Raw genomic sequence first — 19,342 nt, 5'->3', positions numbered from 1 at the left:
GCCTATAAATCAATATGAAAGACATTCGCATAAGTGACCTGTACCATAAATATTTTGCCAGGACCAGGACCAGTAAATAAGATTCTAAAGAGGTATCTTATCATCTTTATCCTCTCGAACATATGGTATCAAAATCCAGCTTGATCAGAAAATACATTTCTCTACTCTAAAAAAATTCGTTTATCTAAATGTTTTCAATCAAACCGAGTGAGCAGTTTTACGTGTAATTTTGTCGAGTTTTGTGCTCCCGGAGACTTCATTTTACAGATTATTGTACTTTTTACAGCAGGTGTTAAAAGCCTAGTGGCAGCTGTTAAAATATTGTTCCGTTGATAAACTTAAGTCTTGTTATATTTTTTCTGGCTCTCCGTGATAATTGATTTCTGCACTTTTAAGTGTTTGACAATTGAGTACACCTCAGTCTGCGCAAGAGGTATGAGGTATGTTTGTTGCAATTTGTAATATCCCTTATGTAACAGCCTGAAGTTTACCTGTAATTATGTCTCCCCCACCTCGGGGGGAGACATATTGTTTTTGCCCTGTCCGTCCGTCAGTCCGTCCGTCAGTCCGTCCGTCCATTCTTCGTTTCCGGACGATAACTAGAGTTCCTTTTGACCTACAGCCCTCAAACTTCATAGGATGATTGGTCTCTTATAGAGCTTGATGATCCCTATTGTTTTTGGGGTCAGTAGGTCAAAGGTCAAGGTCACACTGACCGTTGGTCAATTTCTCGTTTCCGGATGATAACTAGAGTTCCTTTAGACCTACAGACCTCAAACTTCATAGGATGATTGGTCTTATTGAGCAGATGATCCCTATTGTTTTTGGGGTCAGTAGTTCAAAGGTCAAGGTCACAGTGACCGTTGGTCAATTTCTCATTTCCGGATGATAACTAGAGTTCCTTTTGACCTACAACCCTCAAACTTCATAGGATGATTGGTCTTATTAATCAACCTTGTATATAAACCTCCGTCATTGCCGATTAACTTGTTTCCTTCAAAAGCTTACCCTTGTCTTGGAAAATTCACCAACAGAAAACTGCATAGTTCTAGGAGACTTCAACATTGACCTCATTCAATATTTAGAACATCCATTGACCCACACTATGTTACGACATCGCTTTAAACAAATAATAAAACAAGGCTACTACAGCACACAACACACTTATTGACCATATCTACCAGAGAGGCTTGATTGTGAAAACGAGTGGAGTCATCCCAACACACTACAGTTATTATGATTTGACATACATTGAAATTTGAGTTGTCTTTCAATAGTGTAAAAAAAATCTGACAATATGAACGTTTGTTTCAAGTATCATCAAAATCCTTCAAAGGGTTGAAGAGTTATGGAGCAGACACAATTTCCTTTAATTTCGTTTGTGAAACTATATATGATATGACATTCAAGTGTCAAGTAGACCTTGACCTTGGAACCAGCCATACGAAACATGTACTCTACACGTTCTCTGGATGTGGTGAAATTTTTGTTTCAAGTATCTACCAGAGAGGCTTCATTGTGAAAACGAGTGGAGTCATCCCAACACACTACAGTTATCATGATTTTACATACATTGTTAATTTGAGTTGTCTTTCAATAGTGTAAAAAAAATCTGACAATATGAACGTTTGTTTCAAGTATCATCAAAATCCTTTAAAGGTTTTGAAGAATTATGGAGCAGACACAATTTCATTTAATTTCATTTGTGAAACTATATATGATATGACCATCAAGTGCAATTTCGTTTGACGCCCGCCTGCCATACGCTGATTGAATAACCAGGATTTTCAAAATTGAATACCTGGTTAAAAACAAACAGTTTAGGAAGCATCTTCTCATACAACCTTAACAATAGAAACCATCCATAGACAGCCTTCATTGAAGTGACTACCGGGTATTTACATTATCTTATCTCCATTTCCATTCCTGTTTCCATTCACAGTTATTCTCAGCAGTGGGGGAGACATGCGCTTTTTACAAAAGCATCCTCTAGTTTTATTGTGATTAAGGCTTACCGTTTACACTCTTCTTGACCTTTCCACAGTCTAAGGGCGGAGGTCGTGAATGTTATCGTGTAATTCAGTTTAGAGATATGACTTCGACCATTGAGAGTCAATCTGATAACAGTACACCTGTATCGATAATATGTAAAACAATTGTCAAATCGTCTCTCATTTAAGAAAGACTAAATGAGAAAAGACCCTTTGTCCGAGCGTTAACAAAATCCACGTAACAACATCACACAGCATATACAGGTAAAAAAGTTGATGTTTCTAACCGACAGATGTTTACAGATAGTGAAGACTCAAATTATAGTCAATTACCAACAAAATCACTAGAAAAAATATAACTGTTATCATCTGATAAGAAAACTGTGAATATAGGGTTACTCCTGGACCAGTGAATAATCAACAGGGGAACGCTTTAAAAATAAAAGCCCCAAGGCAAGTAATCACAAAACACAAGAATATCAATAAACACGCGGGTGAATGCCTTTGCAAAGTATCAGATTCAACTTATTTTTACTTACGTTTTTTAACTATCGGGGTCTGTTTTTTTTCTTTTATAATATTTTCACCTTTGAATGTGACATCGTTCTATCATAACATAATACATGTAAGTATCTAGATACAATTCTAAGCATTTGAGCAAAAACAGAAGGATGACAACTGTTCCAGTTTTGAAATATAAATATTTAAACACTATTCCTTTTCAACTCACTTTAGATTAAAAGGCACAAATGGATTTGCAATTATTTTTATTAAAGATCTTATCAATAAAATAGAAAATGTAAATCACAATTTAATAATAAGTATCTCCATTGAAATGAATACTCTTCAGAAAGGATGTTCTGCATTAGGTCTTTTATTCCTTAATTTATTGTTTTCAAAAGTCAGTTATCAATAAAACAACGACGCAATATTAGTTTATAATACAAAAATATTCAGTGATTTTTAACTAGAAGTTAGATACCGTTTTTGAAACTTTAGTCGAGATAAAACAATATTATACGGAATTATCTTCATCCATATATACAAACGATCAATGTCGTGCATTTAGGTTTCCGACCTCTAAAACAAAAGTATTATTATATGACAATATTCCAAATAGATATACATAGTTTGTAAGTCGTCATAACATGCATAAAAGAGGCATCTTAGGGTAAGGGCAATTTTTTAGATTTTAAACTGGCACTGCTCAAGATTGTGACACACAATATGTTCAACGAAATGTCAACAAATGAGCCGCGCCTTTACAAAACCAACATAATGGGTTTGCGACCAGCATGGATCCAGACAAGCCTGCGCATCCGCGTAGTGTGATCAGGATCCATGCTGTTCGCTTACAAACCCTATTACAAGTAGAGAAACTGAAAGCGAACAGCATGGATCCTGATCAGACTGCGCGGATGCTGGTCTGGATCCATGCTGGTCGCAAACCCACTATGTTGGGTTACTGAAACGCTTGATGAAATTGGCTATTCCTTCAAGAAAAATACAGACAGAGTAATAGTATATAATAATTATGGAAACTCAAATAAATACATTGACGTTAAATTATATGGGCATGTATGACAAAAGTGCAGATCATTTTGGTATGAGATTTTATAAACTTAAAAAGGAAAAGACATTATTATTTGATTTCAGTAAGGCAAGAACCAAAAGTTCCATTGAGGGACTGTTGCAAATTGTTATATGGACATTTATTTGTGTAAAAGGTACAGAAATCTTATAATTCCGGAGTAAACTAGTTCAAATACATTTACAGAAAAATAATGACAACCTGTGATGTGTAACTAATCGTGAATGTCAAACATTCCAAAATCCTCATTGCCTTTTATATGGAACAGCTTGTCTGAATAAAAATGAAACGTTGACAGACAAGCATTAAATTATTTACAGCTTTGTCGATCACTTTGTTTAAAGAGAGAACTAAAACACATGGCTGCAAAGATAAATATTTAGATTATAACAGCTAAGAAACAGGATGTTTTGTTTCTGAGGTTATTCATGCAGGTGAATGCCAGTCAAACGCCACGCATTTGTTAGAGGTATTTTAGAGGACAAGGGTGAATCAGGTTGTATAACGCTTCAGAAAAGGTAAGATTTTTTAAAATTGAAATTTATTTTGCTATTGTAAATGATAATACTTTTTTAAAGTTTGATTAAACCTTAATAATTGTATTTTCTCGATATATCAGGTGTGATATATTTCTGAGATATTTATTTTGTACTTATAATACCACACGTTTGTAAAGTCGCTTTTCACTAGATAATCGTTACGTTTACATAGTTTTACATGCCCGGCTGCTCAACATTTATGGAGAAATTTCACTTTTTCTCTAATATACGAAGTTTTCTTTGTCATAAATTCATTATAAACATTCTTATTAGGTTATATGGTCGTAAATAAACAAAATTACAGCGACAGCTATTTATATAGCCCTAAGGGCAATTTAACCTTTTCTAAACATTTTGTATTTTCTCAATATTGTATGATTTAAGTGATGCAATTTACGTTCAGATATATTAATTCTTATACCTGTTTAAAGAAATTAATTATTTTGGCTTTCTTTAAATATGAATGAGGTATGACTTATGGTTGATCTTTATTTGCAATTTATTCAAACTGATTGAAACATATACTTAACATTTTTTATCGCAAATAGTTTCCGAAGTTTATTTATCTTAACACTTGTTTATTTGTTTTACCTGTCTTCAACTTTAACAGTATCAGTCATAATTATGTCGATTGTATAAAGGTGGTCTCTATTTTGAAACTGATACATGAATAAATGTTTGGGAATTTTAATGCAAAGTGAGTTGGTAGTTCTGTTCAGAAATTGCAATTACTGTTCAAATGCATCAAGTGTAATAAAGACATTGTTTTAAACACATTGATCATTAAACGGTAAGTAAGATATACCTTTAATGTGGTAACACACTTGTTTGCGGTAGAGACACATTGGAAATAATCAAAATCACTGGCAGGCTTCTATCTTAAAATGATTTCACAAGGACAACTTCGGGTTAATCCAATTACCTCGTATTATAGAAAACGCTCTTCTCACATGAAACAGTCAGACAGCCATTAAGAACATTTACTATGGATTCAATAATTCTCCTAACACTTGCTTTTTATATTACTTTACGGTATTGTGGATTATATCTGTTGTCTCTACAGTTCACAAATATGGATATGTCTTACTACCATTACGTCACGCAAGACAAATTCAGCACTAGCACGTCTCCAAATATATATATTTGGATGTTACGTATACACCAGGCTGAGTTGATTGTAAAAATGCTTTTGTGCCATCAATGGCAGGGGATATATAAACACACACCGGACCATCTGAAACTGAAAAAATACTAACAATGCGTTCCAGAATAAAAAAGGAAATTCCACATGTCCTTTTTCCGGGGGTCGACCTTTAGGCACTTTTTAGCAACAAATTTACATGCAGAGAGTGATACATAGTTAGACTAGAGAGATAGGGGAATAATTCCCCTATCTTTTAAACCTCAGACGAAACGCATAGTACCTGTCCGTTCTGCGGATGATATTCGACTATCTTTTTATAGGGGTTTATTTTCTAAGGATAATTTTGCAAACTGTTGTTTGGAGTTATTTGATAAATATGCATAAAAGTATATTGTTCATACTTTAAAATGGTTCTTGTTGCTGGGTCGTATGGGGGTTGCGTTTATTGGACGCCGCCTTTCCTTGTGATCTTGTTTATCATATTTTAATATTACTGTCATTTTTGCATTCATTTTCCGAAATCGCAAATGGTGTAATACTATTTTACGAAATGAATAAATATGATATTTTTTCTCCATATTTCTCATGCGTTAGTATGATCTTTGCTGATAATTGTTATTTGTGTAGATGAAAATATGATCGTGATATATGGTTTTACCCCCGTTTATATGATGATGATATGATCAATGACAAAATGGAGGGTCATTCAATAACGCAAACATTTGTTCTTGTTTTTTGTGGCAATAAGTTTCTTTATTAAACATTTTCCATCATACATCATGTTGTTAAAATGAAAAAAATGTAGTAAAACAACAAAAATAAAAATATTTAAAAGTTATCTACAACTGATATTAATATAATAATTAATAAGCTAGTGGTAACGCATTATTGCCAACTTATCCATTTTTACCAACTATCTATAGAAAATACGTATCAATTACCTACAATGTAATCATTACATTTATTTACATTAATTATCAACTTTAAAAAACTAGTGCAAAAATATAATATTTATAGTGAAAAATGAATAATAATAATCACAACAATAGAAATAATAATTATAATAATAATGAACTTCACTGTTCATATATAAATATATATATTAATAAGTGACTTCAACTGATTTTTCTCATTTTCTTTTCAAAAAATATGCCATGTTTATTTAGTCTAAACATATTTATTCCCGAATATTTACATGATATACATAATACAATACAATCAGAATACAAATATATAATATATTCAAAGGAAAGGATGAGAACGAAAGACTAAGTCTTATAAAATTCTTCTCCTTTTAGTGTAACTTTATAATGTTTATGTTTATTTGCCAGGGTGATATTGAAATGAGAAAAATAAATTAATGTCAGTTATTTTTAGTATAAGATTATTTCATTTTTACTATTTTTCTCATTAAACTTATATACCTAGAAGTGTTAATGAAAATATCAGATAAACAATTTTGCTTTATCAATATAAAAGAACTGTTACATATACCGGGATGTGTTCCCAAATTACCCATTACTTCAGCGTGGGCATAGAAAAGTTGTTTGAAGTGGCAAATAGGTGAAAGATAAGCATCTTTGCTTTCTAACATTAACAAAATGAAAAGGTACTTTACTCGTATAGCATTTAATGATAGGAAGAGTTTACTTTTCTTTTTCTTTTTTCATAACTGATAAATAAACAAATAAATAAATAAAGGGATGAAAAAATAAGTAAATAATAAATAATTAATAAATATATGAATAAATAAATAAATATATAAATCATTGATGTAATATAAGGTGATTGAAATGTGATAAAAACATCAAATGATAAAAATGTTATTAAACTGCGGTATATCATAAATATTTATCAATTATATGCAATAATGTGATTGATTGCTGTCATGAAAATATATTGTTTCAATGCTGAGTAAATAGCTTAATTATATAACCCGGTTCAGAGAGAATACAAAACTCATTCAACCAAAGTTATATTTTTATGGTTATATATTGGCACATCTTCATCTGTTAATTCTTTTGAAATTATATCCAAGTTTATGCGGACAAATAACACATAACTGTTTGCTATGCATGTATGTTCCAAAAGTGCCAATTCAATGTTCTAAGATTTCTTTACTCAAAGAAGTCGTAAATCTTATAAGCTATCGTACAAACTCTAGTTGTAAAATAATGTCCATTTTACTGACAGTCGATTCCACATTAATCATTTCGCTAGTAGTCAATAAATTTACTGAAGCACTACTAGTCTTACCACATAACGCGGAAATAATACAAGTTACACATTGTGTTGATTAGTTACACAACGTGTGAGAAGTTTAAATCATCTTTAGGCATTTCATTAAAAAAATAAATGCGTTTTTAAAAATAGTATAGTATAATATACCTTGCCTACCTTATGATAACTATTATTTGCCTACCTTATGATAACTATTATAAGTTCAAATACAAACAAGAGACAATGTGAATACATAAGCCGACCTCTGGTAAAATATTCGACCTGCGGGGGATAATAACATTCCTGCCTTATGCTCGGAACAGCACAAACGTCAAAACATGATCATGATTCTTGTTTTAACCCGCACTCCCCCGGGCGAAACTAAAAAAAAAATGTATTCAAAACTTAAATAAAATGTGTATGCAAAAAACAAATATGTATTCAACACTTAAATAAAATATGTATGCGAAACAAAAAAAAAAAAATGTAAACAAACAAAAAAAAATAAACAATTTGCAACTGTCACTTTTATGCCACCGTACATAACTGAAAATGAAACTATTTTTTTCATCAAAATACCAAAGTATCTCAAAAATGTTCGGCCATGGTAAACGAGGTTGCTTTGTTATAACAAATATAGTACTATTTATATTCATAAGTATTTTCAATGATATGTTTCTTTTGGATCGTTTTTCCCTGTGTTTGTTCTTCTTTTCTATTTTATTGTTGTTGTTGTTGCTTCTTTTTTTTTGAAAAAAAAAAAAAAAAAAAAAAAAAAAAAAAAAAAAAAAAACAAAAAAAAAACCATTAAACTTGCAATAACATTTATGCATATAAAAGGGCTTATAATCTTATAGTTTTATTTTTTATAATAAAATTTCATGCATTGTTACTGCAACAAACAAAAATTAAGGCAAATTTGACGTTCCTGAACATTCATGGAATATAATTAAATAACTAACATTATTTTTGCAGAATTCTGATCTCATATCTATTTTTCTGATTATCGAAAATCAGACACAAAAATAAAAATCAATTTCAATATAATAAACATAATAAGAAAAATATGTGTATTAAAGAAAGCTATTGGATGATAAAAGCTAGTATCAAAATGTTAAAAATGTTAAAGGCACAATCTGTCGCAAAAATCCATAATAATTAAAATGTTTAGAAATGTAAAACATGTATTCACTATTGTTTTAATCAAAGATTTAGAGAATGTAAGATGTTTAACATATGAGGAAAGTATCGCTGAATGTTCAATAATATGTCGTAAAGGTAGCAATATGTAATCTAGGCAGTATTTTGACTTCTACACGAAATAATTATTTAGAATAATTATATTAATCGCAAAATTATTCTATATAGAAAATGAGATATTACCTCTTTTAAGAAGCTGTAACAGAATACCTAACTTAAAATTTATAAAAAGGTTTTGAAAAATGAAACTAAGAGCAATTTCTAGGCATGATGTGTCTTTAATTGTACATTCCAAAGATTATGAAAAACCAGATATGCTTAATATGATATTACACAAAACACAAAGCACTGACAATGCAAGACATAAAATTTATACATTTTTCTGAATATATTTTTGCAGAATCAAATAATGAGTTTCATTCTGTAAAGAAAAACAAAAATAAAACAAAAATAAAACGATAGTCGAAACACGATGAATTGAGAATACCAAAATCACTTCAGCAACTTCAATGTTAAATGTTTATGTATGATGTTTTCATCGCGCATTCAAAATATCTGTGTTTGTTCCGATGAATCACTTGTCTTAACAACCATTTTTATCCGTATTTTATGGTTACTCCCTATTTGACGCCGTTTTATCTTATTATCCAGTATACGTCTTATTGATTTGTTGAATATCAAATCACTTTTTTCCTTTCTTCTCTTATCTGTAAAATAAAATAATTTTATTTTCATTTTTTCCACATCAAATGTGTTCCTTAGATAATTTTAATGAAATAAAAGTCATACATTAATTTAAAAGTTTTAAACGATCAACTTCCTGACACAAATGAAACACATGATTGTGTGTATTTTATAGGAATGTTATGATTCGCTTCTAAGGACTGACAAAATGTGCATGTATCGCATACTCAATCTGAAATGTTTAAAAACATTTTCTCTCTGATTTGTATGTGATATGAGTCGTATAAATACATTGACTTACACTTTAAGCATAACGGGATTTTCAAGTTTATGTAATTTTATGTATGTAATTTAATGCAAGGATAAACAATAGTTTTAATATTTTTTTCATCTAAGCTTGAAATGTTTGTATGTTACTATTTATTCATAGACAAATTTGAACGAGTCAGAACAACATTAAACCATTTTATGCAAGAAAAACAAATATTGACAAAAAACTTATAAATACTCGTATTTAATAAATATTTTATAAAGTCTTATAGCGTGCGTACATTTATTATGCTTGTTTCAAATTTTAAGAATTTGTGTGTAAGTTACAATAAATATAAAATTGTAAAAATGTTAAAGTTACAACAATTTAAATTATCATCACACTTTAGATGTTATGTTTATTAATTAAAACGCACACAAGTAAATGACAATAAAAGAGAGATTCCTAAGCTAAAAGAATAGTTAAGAACCACCAAATAACTCTTATGAAATGAAGGTGAAAATTATGTTATGCTTGAAACAAATACAAACATGACAATAGTACGATGAATGTATACAAAACATAAAAATGATGAGTATATGTACCTGATTAATTAATAATTTCCCAAGCACTAATCGATCACCATCATGTACTTCTGATAGCCATGTTTCATTGTTTGTTATGTTTAGCTTATTAGTTCGAATCAGTAATTCAGTGTTCTATTACATTATTTTAGTACACACTAACACTTTAAACTTTACACAACAAATGTGTACTCTTCCTTCAGTTTCAACCGAAACAGCCTGTGCTGAATCTCTCTTCTATGTGTTGTTGAATATAACCTTTCATCAACGGGTTAAATCTGCCATTATGCAAAAGTTAAATCTGTTCAAAACATGTTAATTCCCAATGCACAGTCGTATATTAGATTTTTATTTATGTTAAATATTTTCAGAATATGTTTTATTGGTATGTTTGTAATTTTAATCTTAAATATACTTGGAATAATAAGACACAAATCTTACCGTAAATTTATCACAAGGAACGTGTTTCTATTTATAGATTAATAATGAATTTGAATTATGGTATAGTAGAACAACTTTCATATTCATAACTAGCAAATACATAAATATAAGTGTAAAAAAGACATCATGTTATGTTTAACGCCTTTTATCGGAATACCGGTATAGGAGAGATTAACCACCACGTCACTGATAACTGCTGTGTGGACTACGTATACACACAATCTTAGAAGGTCGTACAAACAACATGTAAACAATGATAGAATTTTCTGTAAAGTTAACATAAGATGATGTTCCTGGGGCAAAGTTTTAAAGATCAGAATTATCTGAACATATATTTTTTGTAATATTCAAAATGAAGAAAAAAAAAATACAAAACTATTTTCTAAATAGTATTGATATATTTTATATATAAGATAAGTGTGATGTTATAAAGGGTTTAATTTTTGCTAAACATCTACATGTACTTTAATTTTATGTCTATATCAATCTTGAAACAACTCGCTACATGTGTTCTATGAATTATCATTTTTATGTGAAATATGCCTGCTAATTGCTCAGTTTTGTATTATTTTCATTTTCCCTTTTTCCACCCTGTCAATGTAAATATGTTTTATGATTCAAGGGTATTATATTTCAGCCATTGTTAAATGTATAATGCTTAAGACCCAAAACTGAGTGTTGTTAACATAAATATAATTTAAAACTTTATGCTTAGTTCATGTTCAGTTTTAAGTATTTAGCAAGTTAAAGTGACATTATGCTCATATTTGCATAGTCAATTTGAGCTGAATTGACTTTATATTTCAAAAGATTGACTGTTAAAATGGTGTTTGACCAACAGGTGATATTTGAAAATGTTTGGGATAAATTTAATTTATTTAAAAAGTTGACAAAATCCCCAGTTAAACATGTTTACAGCAGCCAATATAAAAAAGAAAAGGCAACATAATTACTCAAAATAGTCATGTGTCACATCTGTGGTTGGAAAAAAATCTGGGATCAGGTAGATATGATAATGACCTCCGTGAATTTATTTCAGAATACTGGTACACCTCTAAAACTATATCATACTTATAAACTAGGCATTATATATTTGATGTAGTTAACTAATTATAACTTTTTTAAGGCCACATATTATAACAAATATCTAAACAATGTCTTTATAATTGTTCGAATATTTCTTTTGCCTACAGTTTTTATAATTGTTTGAAGATTTCTTTTCCCTACCGTTTTATTTATTTTCAATAAAAAATAAATAAATAGGAAATATGAGATAAGACAGATTGTTTTGTTTATATAATTTTGTAGTCAGTACCTTTAAAAGTACAATAGAATTGCATCGTTTCTTACAATAATTAAACATATTTTCCCAGTCACTTTGCAAGCTTAATGTTAATGCTTTACTTTAATTATTTTCAATCATCTGTTTTATTCGCGATGAATTAAGTTTACGATGAATTAAGTGTACGTTATTTTTTGCTGATTTAAAAAATGATAACAGTTTCTTGACAATATTTCTAAGCAAGTTTGTTTCACATATAATGTCTTTATTGTAAATAGATAGTTACTCAACATATTGTTAATCTTTTCTTTATTCATGAACCATTTAACTGATATTTTCTTGAATTTATGATAATACAATCATTTTTCTATTCGGGGACTTATGATGCTTTAGCATCAAAACCTCTACTTTATTGAAACAGAGCTCATATTTATTTCTTAATAGACATACACACCATAGTTTTCTTATGTAAAATGACTAGGTAGTACAAAGAGGATGTACGACCAGCAACGGTTGCTATGGTCAGTGCTTATCAGCAATTCTATTTTTAGAATATTGGCCACTGGTAAATCTCTCCTATTGTGCTCGTGTCAGGGAAAATTGACTTCTCAACAAAGCTCATAACATAAATTACATTATTTATTGATGAGTACCTGTAGTCGATACATAGATACAGATAAAGTACTATCTTATTCAATATGAAACAATTAGTGTATTTAATATTGGCGTTATCATTTGGTAATATATTATCGTTTTCAGAATTCCAGTATTAGACATATGTACTTGCATTTACTACATGCAAGAATTGCGTCATGTTTTAATATTCAGTAATGTTAATTTGCTTCTTTGTTGATTATACTCTGTATCTTTCTGTTATGTAGCATAACATATTCACATTTTCGTTTATCTGCTTGCAGGGATAGCAAACACATACGTTTCTCTTGCAAACGGTTTTCCCTATCGGTTTCTAACGCAAAACCATAGGCAAATTAGAAGATATACATTGCTTGTTTTAAAAATATTCAAAAACTATACATCACATTTGAAGATTGTATTTTTTTCAATACATGATACTTAGTATTAAACACTTCTGAATCTGACATCTATACTCAAATATAATCAGCTGATAATATTCTAGGTATGCAAAAAGATTTATCCTGCATACTTGAAATAATTATAAGTAAAATGTGTAAATATCTTATAATTGCATTTAATTAACAGCGTGTGTAAAAAATCAAGCAAATGTTGCTGTTATTTTATGTGTTGTCATGTTTAAGACTGGATGGTGGCGGAAATTGATATACTGTTTTAAAATATCTGTAATTTATTGCACATGCATAATTAATAAATAACAGAAAAATATTGTTTATTTCTGAATATTCTGTTTATTGTTTCAAAACTCTGGTTGCAGAATTCATGGCCAGATTTCGAAGGTATAATATAAACAAACCTACCTAGAAAATTACCCGTAGGTCATGTAAGAATCTGGCCGGTGTAAGAAATGTGACATGTGTAGAACAATTCTACATAGCTATGAGAACAGACTTAATTCACATAGTCTGCAAGTTTCACTATTTTACAATTGTGTGCTTTTGAATGATCTATCCATTCTAAAACATACAATTGTCATGTTTACAGTTCTATGGTAGTTTTTATACTACTATATTCTGTAAAAGACAAATGAAGATCTTCTTACCATAAATTAACAATACAAAATATGTACCGTGTAAAACATCGCAATATTGTTACACCGTTTATGTATGTTCGATAATAGGAAACAAGCCGAAATGGGACGGAATGGGCATCTACAAAACGGAGCAAAATGTTGTGACAGCTAAATAACCAACGGTCTACAACATATATACACACTCGTATAAGAATACTGTTGTAGTTTTAGCAAGGCACCTGGTTAAGGTTTGATTTAATGATTGAGTTTGTATGAGAATTGAGACCTCATTTGTTGTCAATATTTATTACTATAAATCTGTTGGGGCTAGACTGTGTATCAGTCTGGGAGATTTTAGTATGGTAACTCTGTCAACAGGTACCTGCATGAATTATGGACAAGAGGCCTGCAATTGTTGTGCTTAGGGAACTCAATCATTGGTTTCCATCCTAAATATTCCAGGAATCAGTCTGTTTGTTTCTGGTACAGTTACTTGATCAACACTTGTCGTCATAAATATAGATGGCTTAAATTTGTCAATTAACACTAAGGTAACCTCCAAATATGGAGAGTCAAGGTATTTCATATAAATACTGGGACAAGATTTTCTAGGGGCAGTCTAGATTGAAGATTGAAGAACAAGATTCAAAATGCAAGAGTAAGATTGTAAGAGCTAGAGTCAAGATTCAGGATTCGAGATCGAAGTTTCAAGAATGAGATCTTAAGAGTTAGATATAAAATTCTCAGTGACTTATCAACCATGTGTGAGGAAGAAAAACTCTGTAACTTTAAATATTAATTGTAGATTAGAAAATTTAGGACACTTTCAAATAAATAAATGGTGAAATGAAACGGAAAACAGTTATTGTTTATTTTATAAAAATATGTGAAATTATGGAAGTAGTAGAAATTATGAATTACGAGAGAGAAGAATTTATAACAATACGCCAAGTACACTCCACTCTATCTAAGAACATACCATGAGTATCTTGTTTACAGAAAATCAAGACATTAATTGTACTAATTGCCATACTAAGAATGTGACTGGGTCATCAAATATTAAAATGTTGTAATTGGATGCATACAAACAATAACATTTTAACTTCATACATTTACAGAATAATTGTGTAGAAATCAAACTGATATTAAATTTCCATACTCCGCCTTTGTAGCACGTTTTTCGATCCCTTTATCAATATAATAATTGGTATTATTTAATTTTACCTATGCAATATTAGTCAAATATATTTCATATTTTTAAAAAATAAATATGAAATATAAATATGAAACTGGACGGAGTCAAAACTCATATTTTTTAAAGGAACTTCTTTCACCATTTTGTTTGAAAAATCTGATAAATACAAAACAACTTTTTGTTGAATTTTTGAAAACTATCTAGAATGATAGAAAATGGTCTAACTAAGAAAATAAATCCGAACACCAATATCTTTAATTATCACACACCCGTGCCGATTTTGCGACTCCGTGAATATGGTATTGCACGGCCGTGCATATATTTTGACGTGACGTCATTAGCGTTATACAAACATAGTGTAAAGACGCGCTAAATGTTAGCGTTATACTATAGGCGCGTCAATGAAAAATTACTCTTATTTCACATTAAACGGTCTTTATTTTGGGTATGTGATAAATAGAATATTAAATTCATGTAAGTCAATACTGAATTTATTGCACTCGTTGAATAAAATAATATTATGCTCGCCAGAGGCTTGCATAATATATTTTTTTCAACTCGTACAATAAATTCAGTATTGAACTTACACTCATTCAATATCCTCTATTTCTTGCATAGCAAACTGGCGTTTCCGTGAGTTTTACCCATGCCGGAAATTTCATCTGGCATGGGGGGTGCCAGATGAGTCGCGTGCCAAACAGCAACGTCATTTTAGCGCACTTTATGATTGAACCGCGTTAAAATGACGTCGTTTTAGAAGGGAAATATGTGCTTAGGATGACGTCATTTCGCCGTTGTTATTTAAGTTGTAAGTTCATACGCTATTGTAAGAAAATAGTTATGGATGAAATGACTTTAATTTCCATGAACATATATCATGTTGAGGTAAACCATTTTAAATATGAAATAATATGACAGAATATGCAAGAAAAAATATCTGACATATGTTTGTGGTTCGGATCGGAATATCCGTCCCTCGGGAACCCGCCCATGGGCGGTAACTCGGCAAGCCTCGTTACCGCCAAATGGGCGGGTCCCCTCGGGACGGATATTCCGGTCCGAACCGCAACATATGACAGATATTATTATTCTGTCATTAACGCTGTACAGACGTTCAAAGAGTTGTTTACATGACGTCACTATGTAACGCTAAATATCGCGTGCAAAACAAGATTACTGCACGCTGTACAATTGCAGTTGCGTAGCAAGCAAAGGGGTTCGTAACCATTTTTCTTTGATAATGAAATTAAATAAAAATGTTATTTTCTTCGTTTTTCGTTAAATATGGAATATATTTTCACGAAACATGATAAAATGCCACACATTTTCACTCGCCGTCCTGGCTCGTGGAAATATGTGGCATTTTATCATGTTTCGTGAAAATATATTCAATACTTCACTCAAACAAAAAAAAATATCCTCTTAATATTTGCAACATATTATTGTTTGAACTTTTGGGTTTTGAAAAACAACAAGCTGTTGTGAAACACTTAATTTATTCAAGCTTTATACATATAGAATTCTTATTTGTGATTTTGTTTCTTTTTAATAAATGTTTTAATGCACTAAGTGAACTGTTTATTCTACTTTTCACTAATATGTGTTATAATGAAAAAAATAACTATATTTTCTTTCGTACATGATATCCTTGAAACACAACCGCTCTCCATTATATCATTTTGTTTGAGTATAGACTATTGCCATAATTATATAAATACACACCCCGGAATAAACACAGACAGAATCGCACATATGAGTATTTGATATTCTGCCAAGACAAGTACAAGTAAAATGGTTTCCTGCGGGAAACATTTTTAATGATATAAAGATATTTCATTTAACTATTTTCAACATTGTTTGGGGAAAAAATAAATAAACGTTTGTATCAGGAATATAGTTGAAAATAATCGATCAATGGAAGGAGGTCTATGGAGACTGGTGACCGTTGAAGACCGGAGGCCGGAGAGAATGTCGAACATAAAACAATTACGGTATTTCTTTTTAAGAAGATGATTAAATACCATTGTATGAATAATTCCGTGCAATATTTACACAAATTTACGCAGAAAATATCTCTATTTATTATGGCAGATGCCACTACGAATGTTTTGTAGATTTTCACTATAAACAATTTATTGTTTGTAAAATTTGAGATAGATATTAAAGAAACATTGATCATTGATAATATTTTTTTTCAAACACATCATGCAAGATTTTCCACCTTAAACGGTAAAATAATTATAGAAAATTGGAAATATCACGTAATGGTTCTATGTTCTTAATCAGATGTAATTCGAGGTAAATCCGTAACGTACCGGCTAACGGTATTTAGCTAGGTTTTCGAAAAGGTCAATAAACCAATCATGTACGGTTAATAGATCCCATTTAATATAATTGAATAGTCACATTAAAAAACAGGTTTTATTTGATTCTGTTAATTAAGTTATCAATATTTCTATTATTTTATCCTTTTTTATTTCAAAGTAACAACATATTTGTGCATTATGATTTATACTTATATACACATAAAAACGTTCCACAAAGTATTTTGTCTTCGACACTATTATTGACGCAAAAAAGAAAAAAAAATATACCTTAATGTAACCTAAATTTGCTAATTTTGTGACCCCTATCGAGGGCACTTCTGATCCTAGATGTATTATTTGCAGAACTAGAATCTCACCGTATATTTAATCAAAGATATTATATATTCGATCACTGACGATCGTTCAGCACGACATGCAAGTGTTTGGTACTTTAAAGTCTTAAGTTTCTTTGATTTCGGGTGGTTCCAATATATCACTTAAATGATGTTGAATCACCCATAGTATAAGTTGCCTGCTTTCTAACTTCATCCTTTCTAACTTCATCTTTTGTCAGCCTTCATTACCTTACATCCTCCTTCAAAACTCCATTCAATTCAGTTCCGCCCATTGTTTTCGCCTTTAGGGCACACGCATTCTTACCTGCCGCTTTTCATGGAATTGCACTTACTTGTCCTATTGAAAGTTTCATGATAAAACGACATAATTCTGAACACATATGCGGATGTTTCAAACTCTGAACATCAAAAATTCATCAGTATCATGTTTAAATGTTGAATTCTATTAAGGCCGGTGTAAGGGGGCGTGGACGTTGGCTTGTCAAGTGCCGTGTGGCAGTCCCGTACTTCACTTCAGTGTTGTTATTTTTTCTGGTCCTTCGGGATCATTGATACCAGCGCTAATAAATTTTGAAAATTGAGTACCGTTCAAGCCGGTGTTAATGAGTATTAGGGATGTTGCACTTATTCATTATTTCTCATGTACAGACTCAATCAAGCCGAGTCTGCATTCTTATGTAATTTTGTTGTGATGAATGTTTCCGAGGGATCCTTTTGTTTTCAGATTTTTATACTTCACAACAGCAATTGTCAGCTGTAAAATGTTTGCCCCGTACTTCACATCAGTGTTTTTATATTTGTCTTGGCCTTTGGGATCATTGATAACAGACTATTAAAATTTGAGAATTGAGTACCGCTCAAGCCGATGCTAAGTGGTGTGATGGATGTTGCACTTGTTCATTATCCCTCATGTGCAGACTCAATGAAATCGAGTCTGCAATTTTTATGTTATTTTGTTGTGATAAATGCTTCCGAGGGATCACATTGTTTCTAGATTTTTTTTGAATTACAACTACCGTCCAAAGAAAGGCACACTCAAACCGTGCCGTAACATTTTCAATTGTGCCGTGTTGTTTTCTCTATTTTACTGGACAATGCCTCATGCCAAATATCTAAATTCTTCGCAAAGGACGACTTTGACGCTATCTTTACTTGTTGATCTTGTTTATCATATTTTAACTGTTTTTCTATATAAGTCTTTAAAAACTGAATGGCCCAGCGGCAGCTAATTTTGATCCCAGAAGCATGATTATCAAAACAAATGCAGAGGACAACAACGTTATGCTTAATTCTAGCTTTGTATTTTAATGGGGATTGTCTTCGTACAAGAGGTACATATTTTGCATTATAAGTCCATATACATTAAGTGACCTCAGGGGCGGGACAAGTTTTGATCTCAGGGGGCATAAGATATAATAATATTGTAGAGCTACAATGTGGCATAACAGAGTGGATAACACGTCGGACTAGTAATATTATAATCGCTAGCGTGTTGGTTCAAACCCGTCAGGGGCAAGACGTTGTTTCCTTTAGCAATACTCTTTACACTCTTTACTCAGTATTGTTTTGTTCACGGTATGTTGTCTATACGCATATCTATCCTTCACAATCGAACTAAAATAACTTAATACTCATTAACTTATACTTCTGGTTAAATGTGTAAGTTCTACATCACAAAGACTTAAAGTTGTTTTTCCCTAAAGATAATCCATTTAGTGGTTTGAGATGAGATGTTGTTCAAAGAAATTGTCGATAACTACGGCCGATACCACTTTGCATATTGTCAGGTGATGTTAAAGCAAAATGTAACATATTAAACAGCTTAAAGCAGACGTCTCTTTTTATAAAATATTTGTTTGTATTGGAGCAGTCCAAGCGCTCGCTCATCGGACC

The 19,342-nt window shown here is 31.0% G+C and overlaps 1 long non-coding RNA gene across 1 annotated transcript in view; it reads left to right on the top strand.

The window, feature by feature from the left end:
• The first annotated feature begins 3,946 nt into the window (after window positions 1–3,946).
• LOC132731955 (uncharacterized) overlaps window positions 3,947–19,342 on the top strand; it is a 49,814-nt gene continuing 34,418 nt past the window's right edge. Inside the window, exon 1 of the long non-coding RNA XR_009625958.1 lies at window positions 3,947–4,100. This is a non-coding gene — a long non-coding RNA (uncharacterized LOC132731955). The remainder of the gene's footprint in view (window positions 4,101–19,342) is intronic.

The sequence above is a fragment of the Ruditapes philippinarum genome, unplaced genomic scaffold (genome assembly GCF_026571515.1).
Source record: "Ruditapes philippinarum isolate M1 unplaced genomic scaffold, ASM2657151v2 ctg9963_1_1_1_1, whole genome shotgun sequence".
In the NCBI taxonomy this organism is placed as follows: Eukaryota; Metazoa; Mollusca; class Bivalvia; order Venerida; family Veneridae; genus Ruditapes; species Ruditapes philippinarum.
Note: the sequence above shows the minus strand (reverse complement) of the source record. Positions and strands in the feature narration are given on the sequence as shown.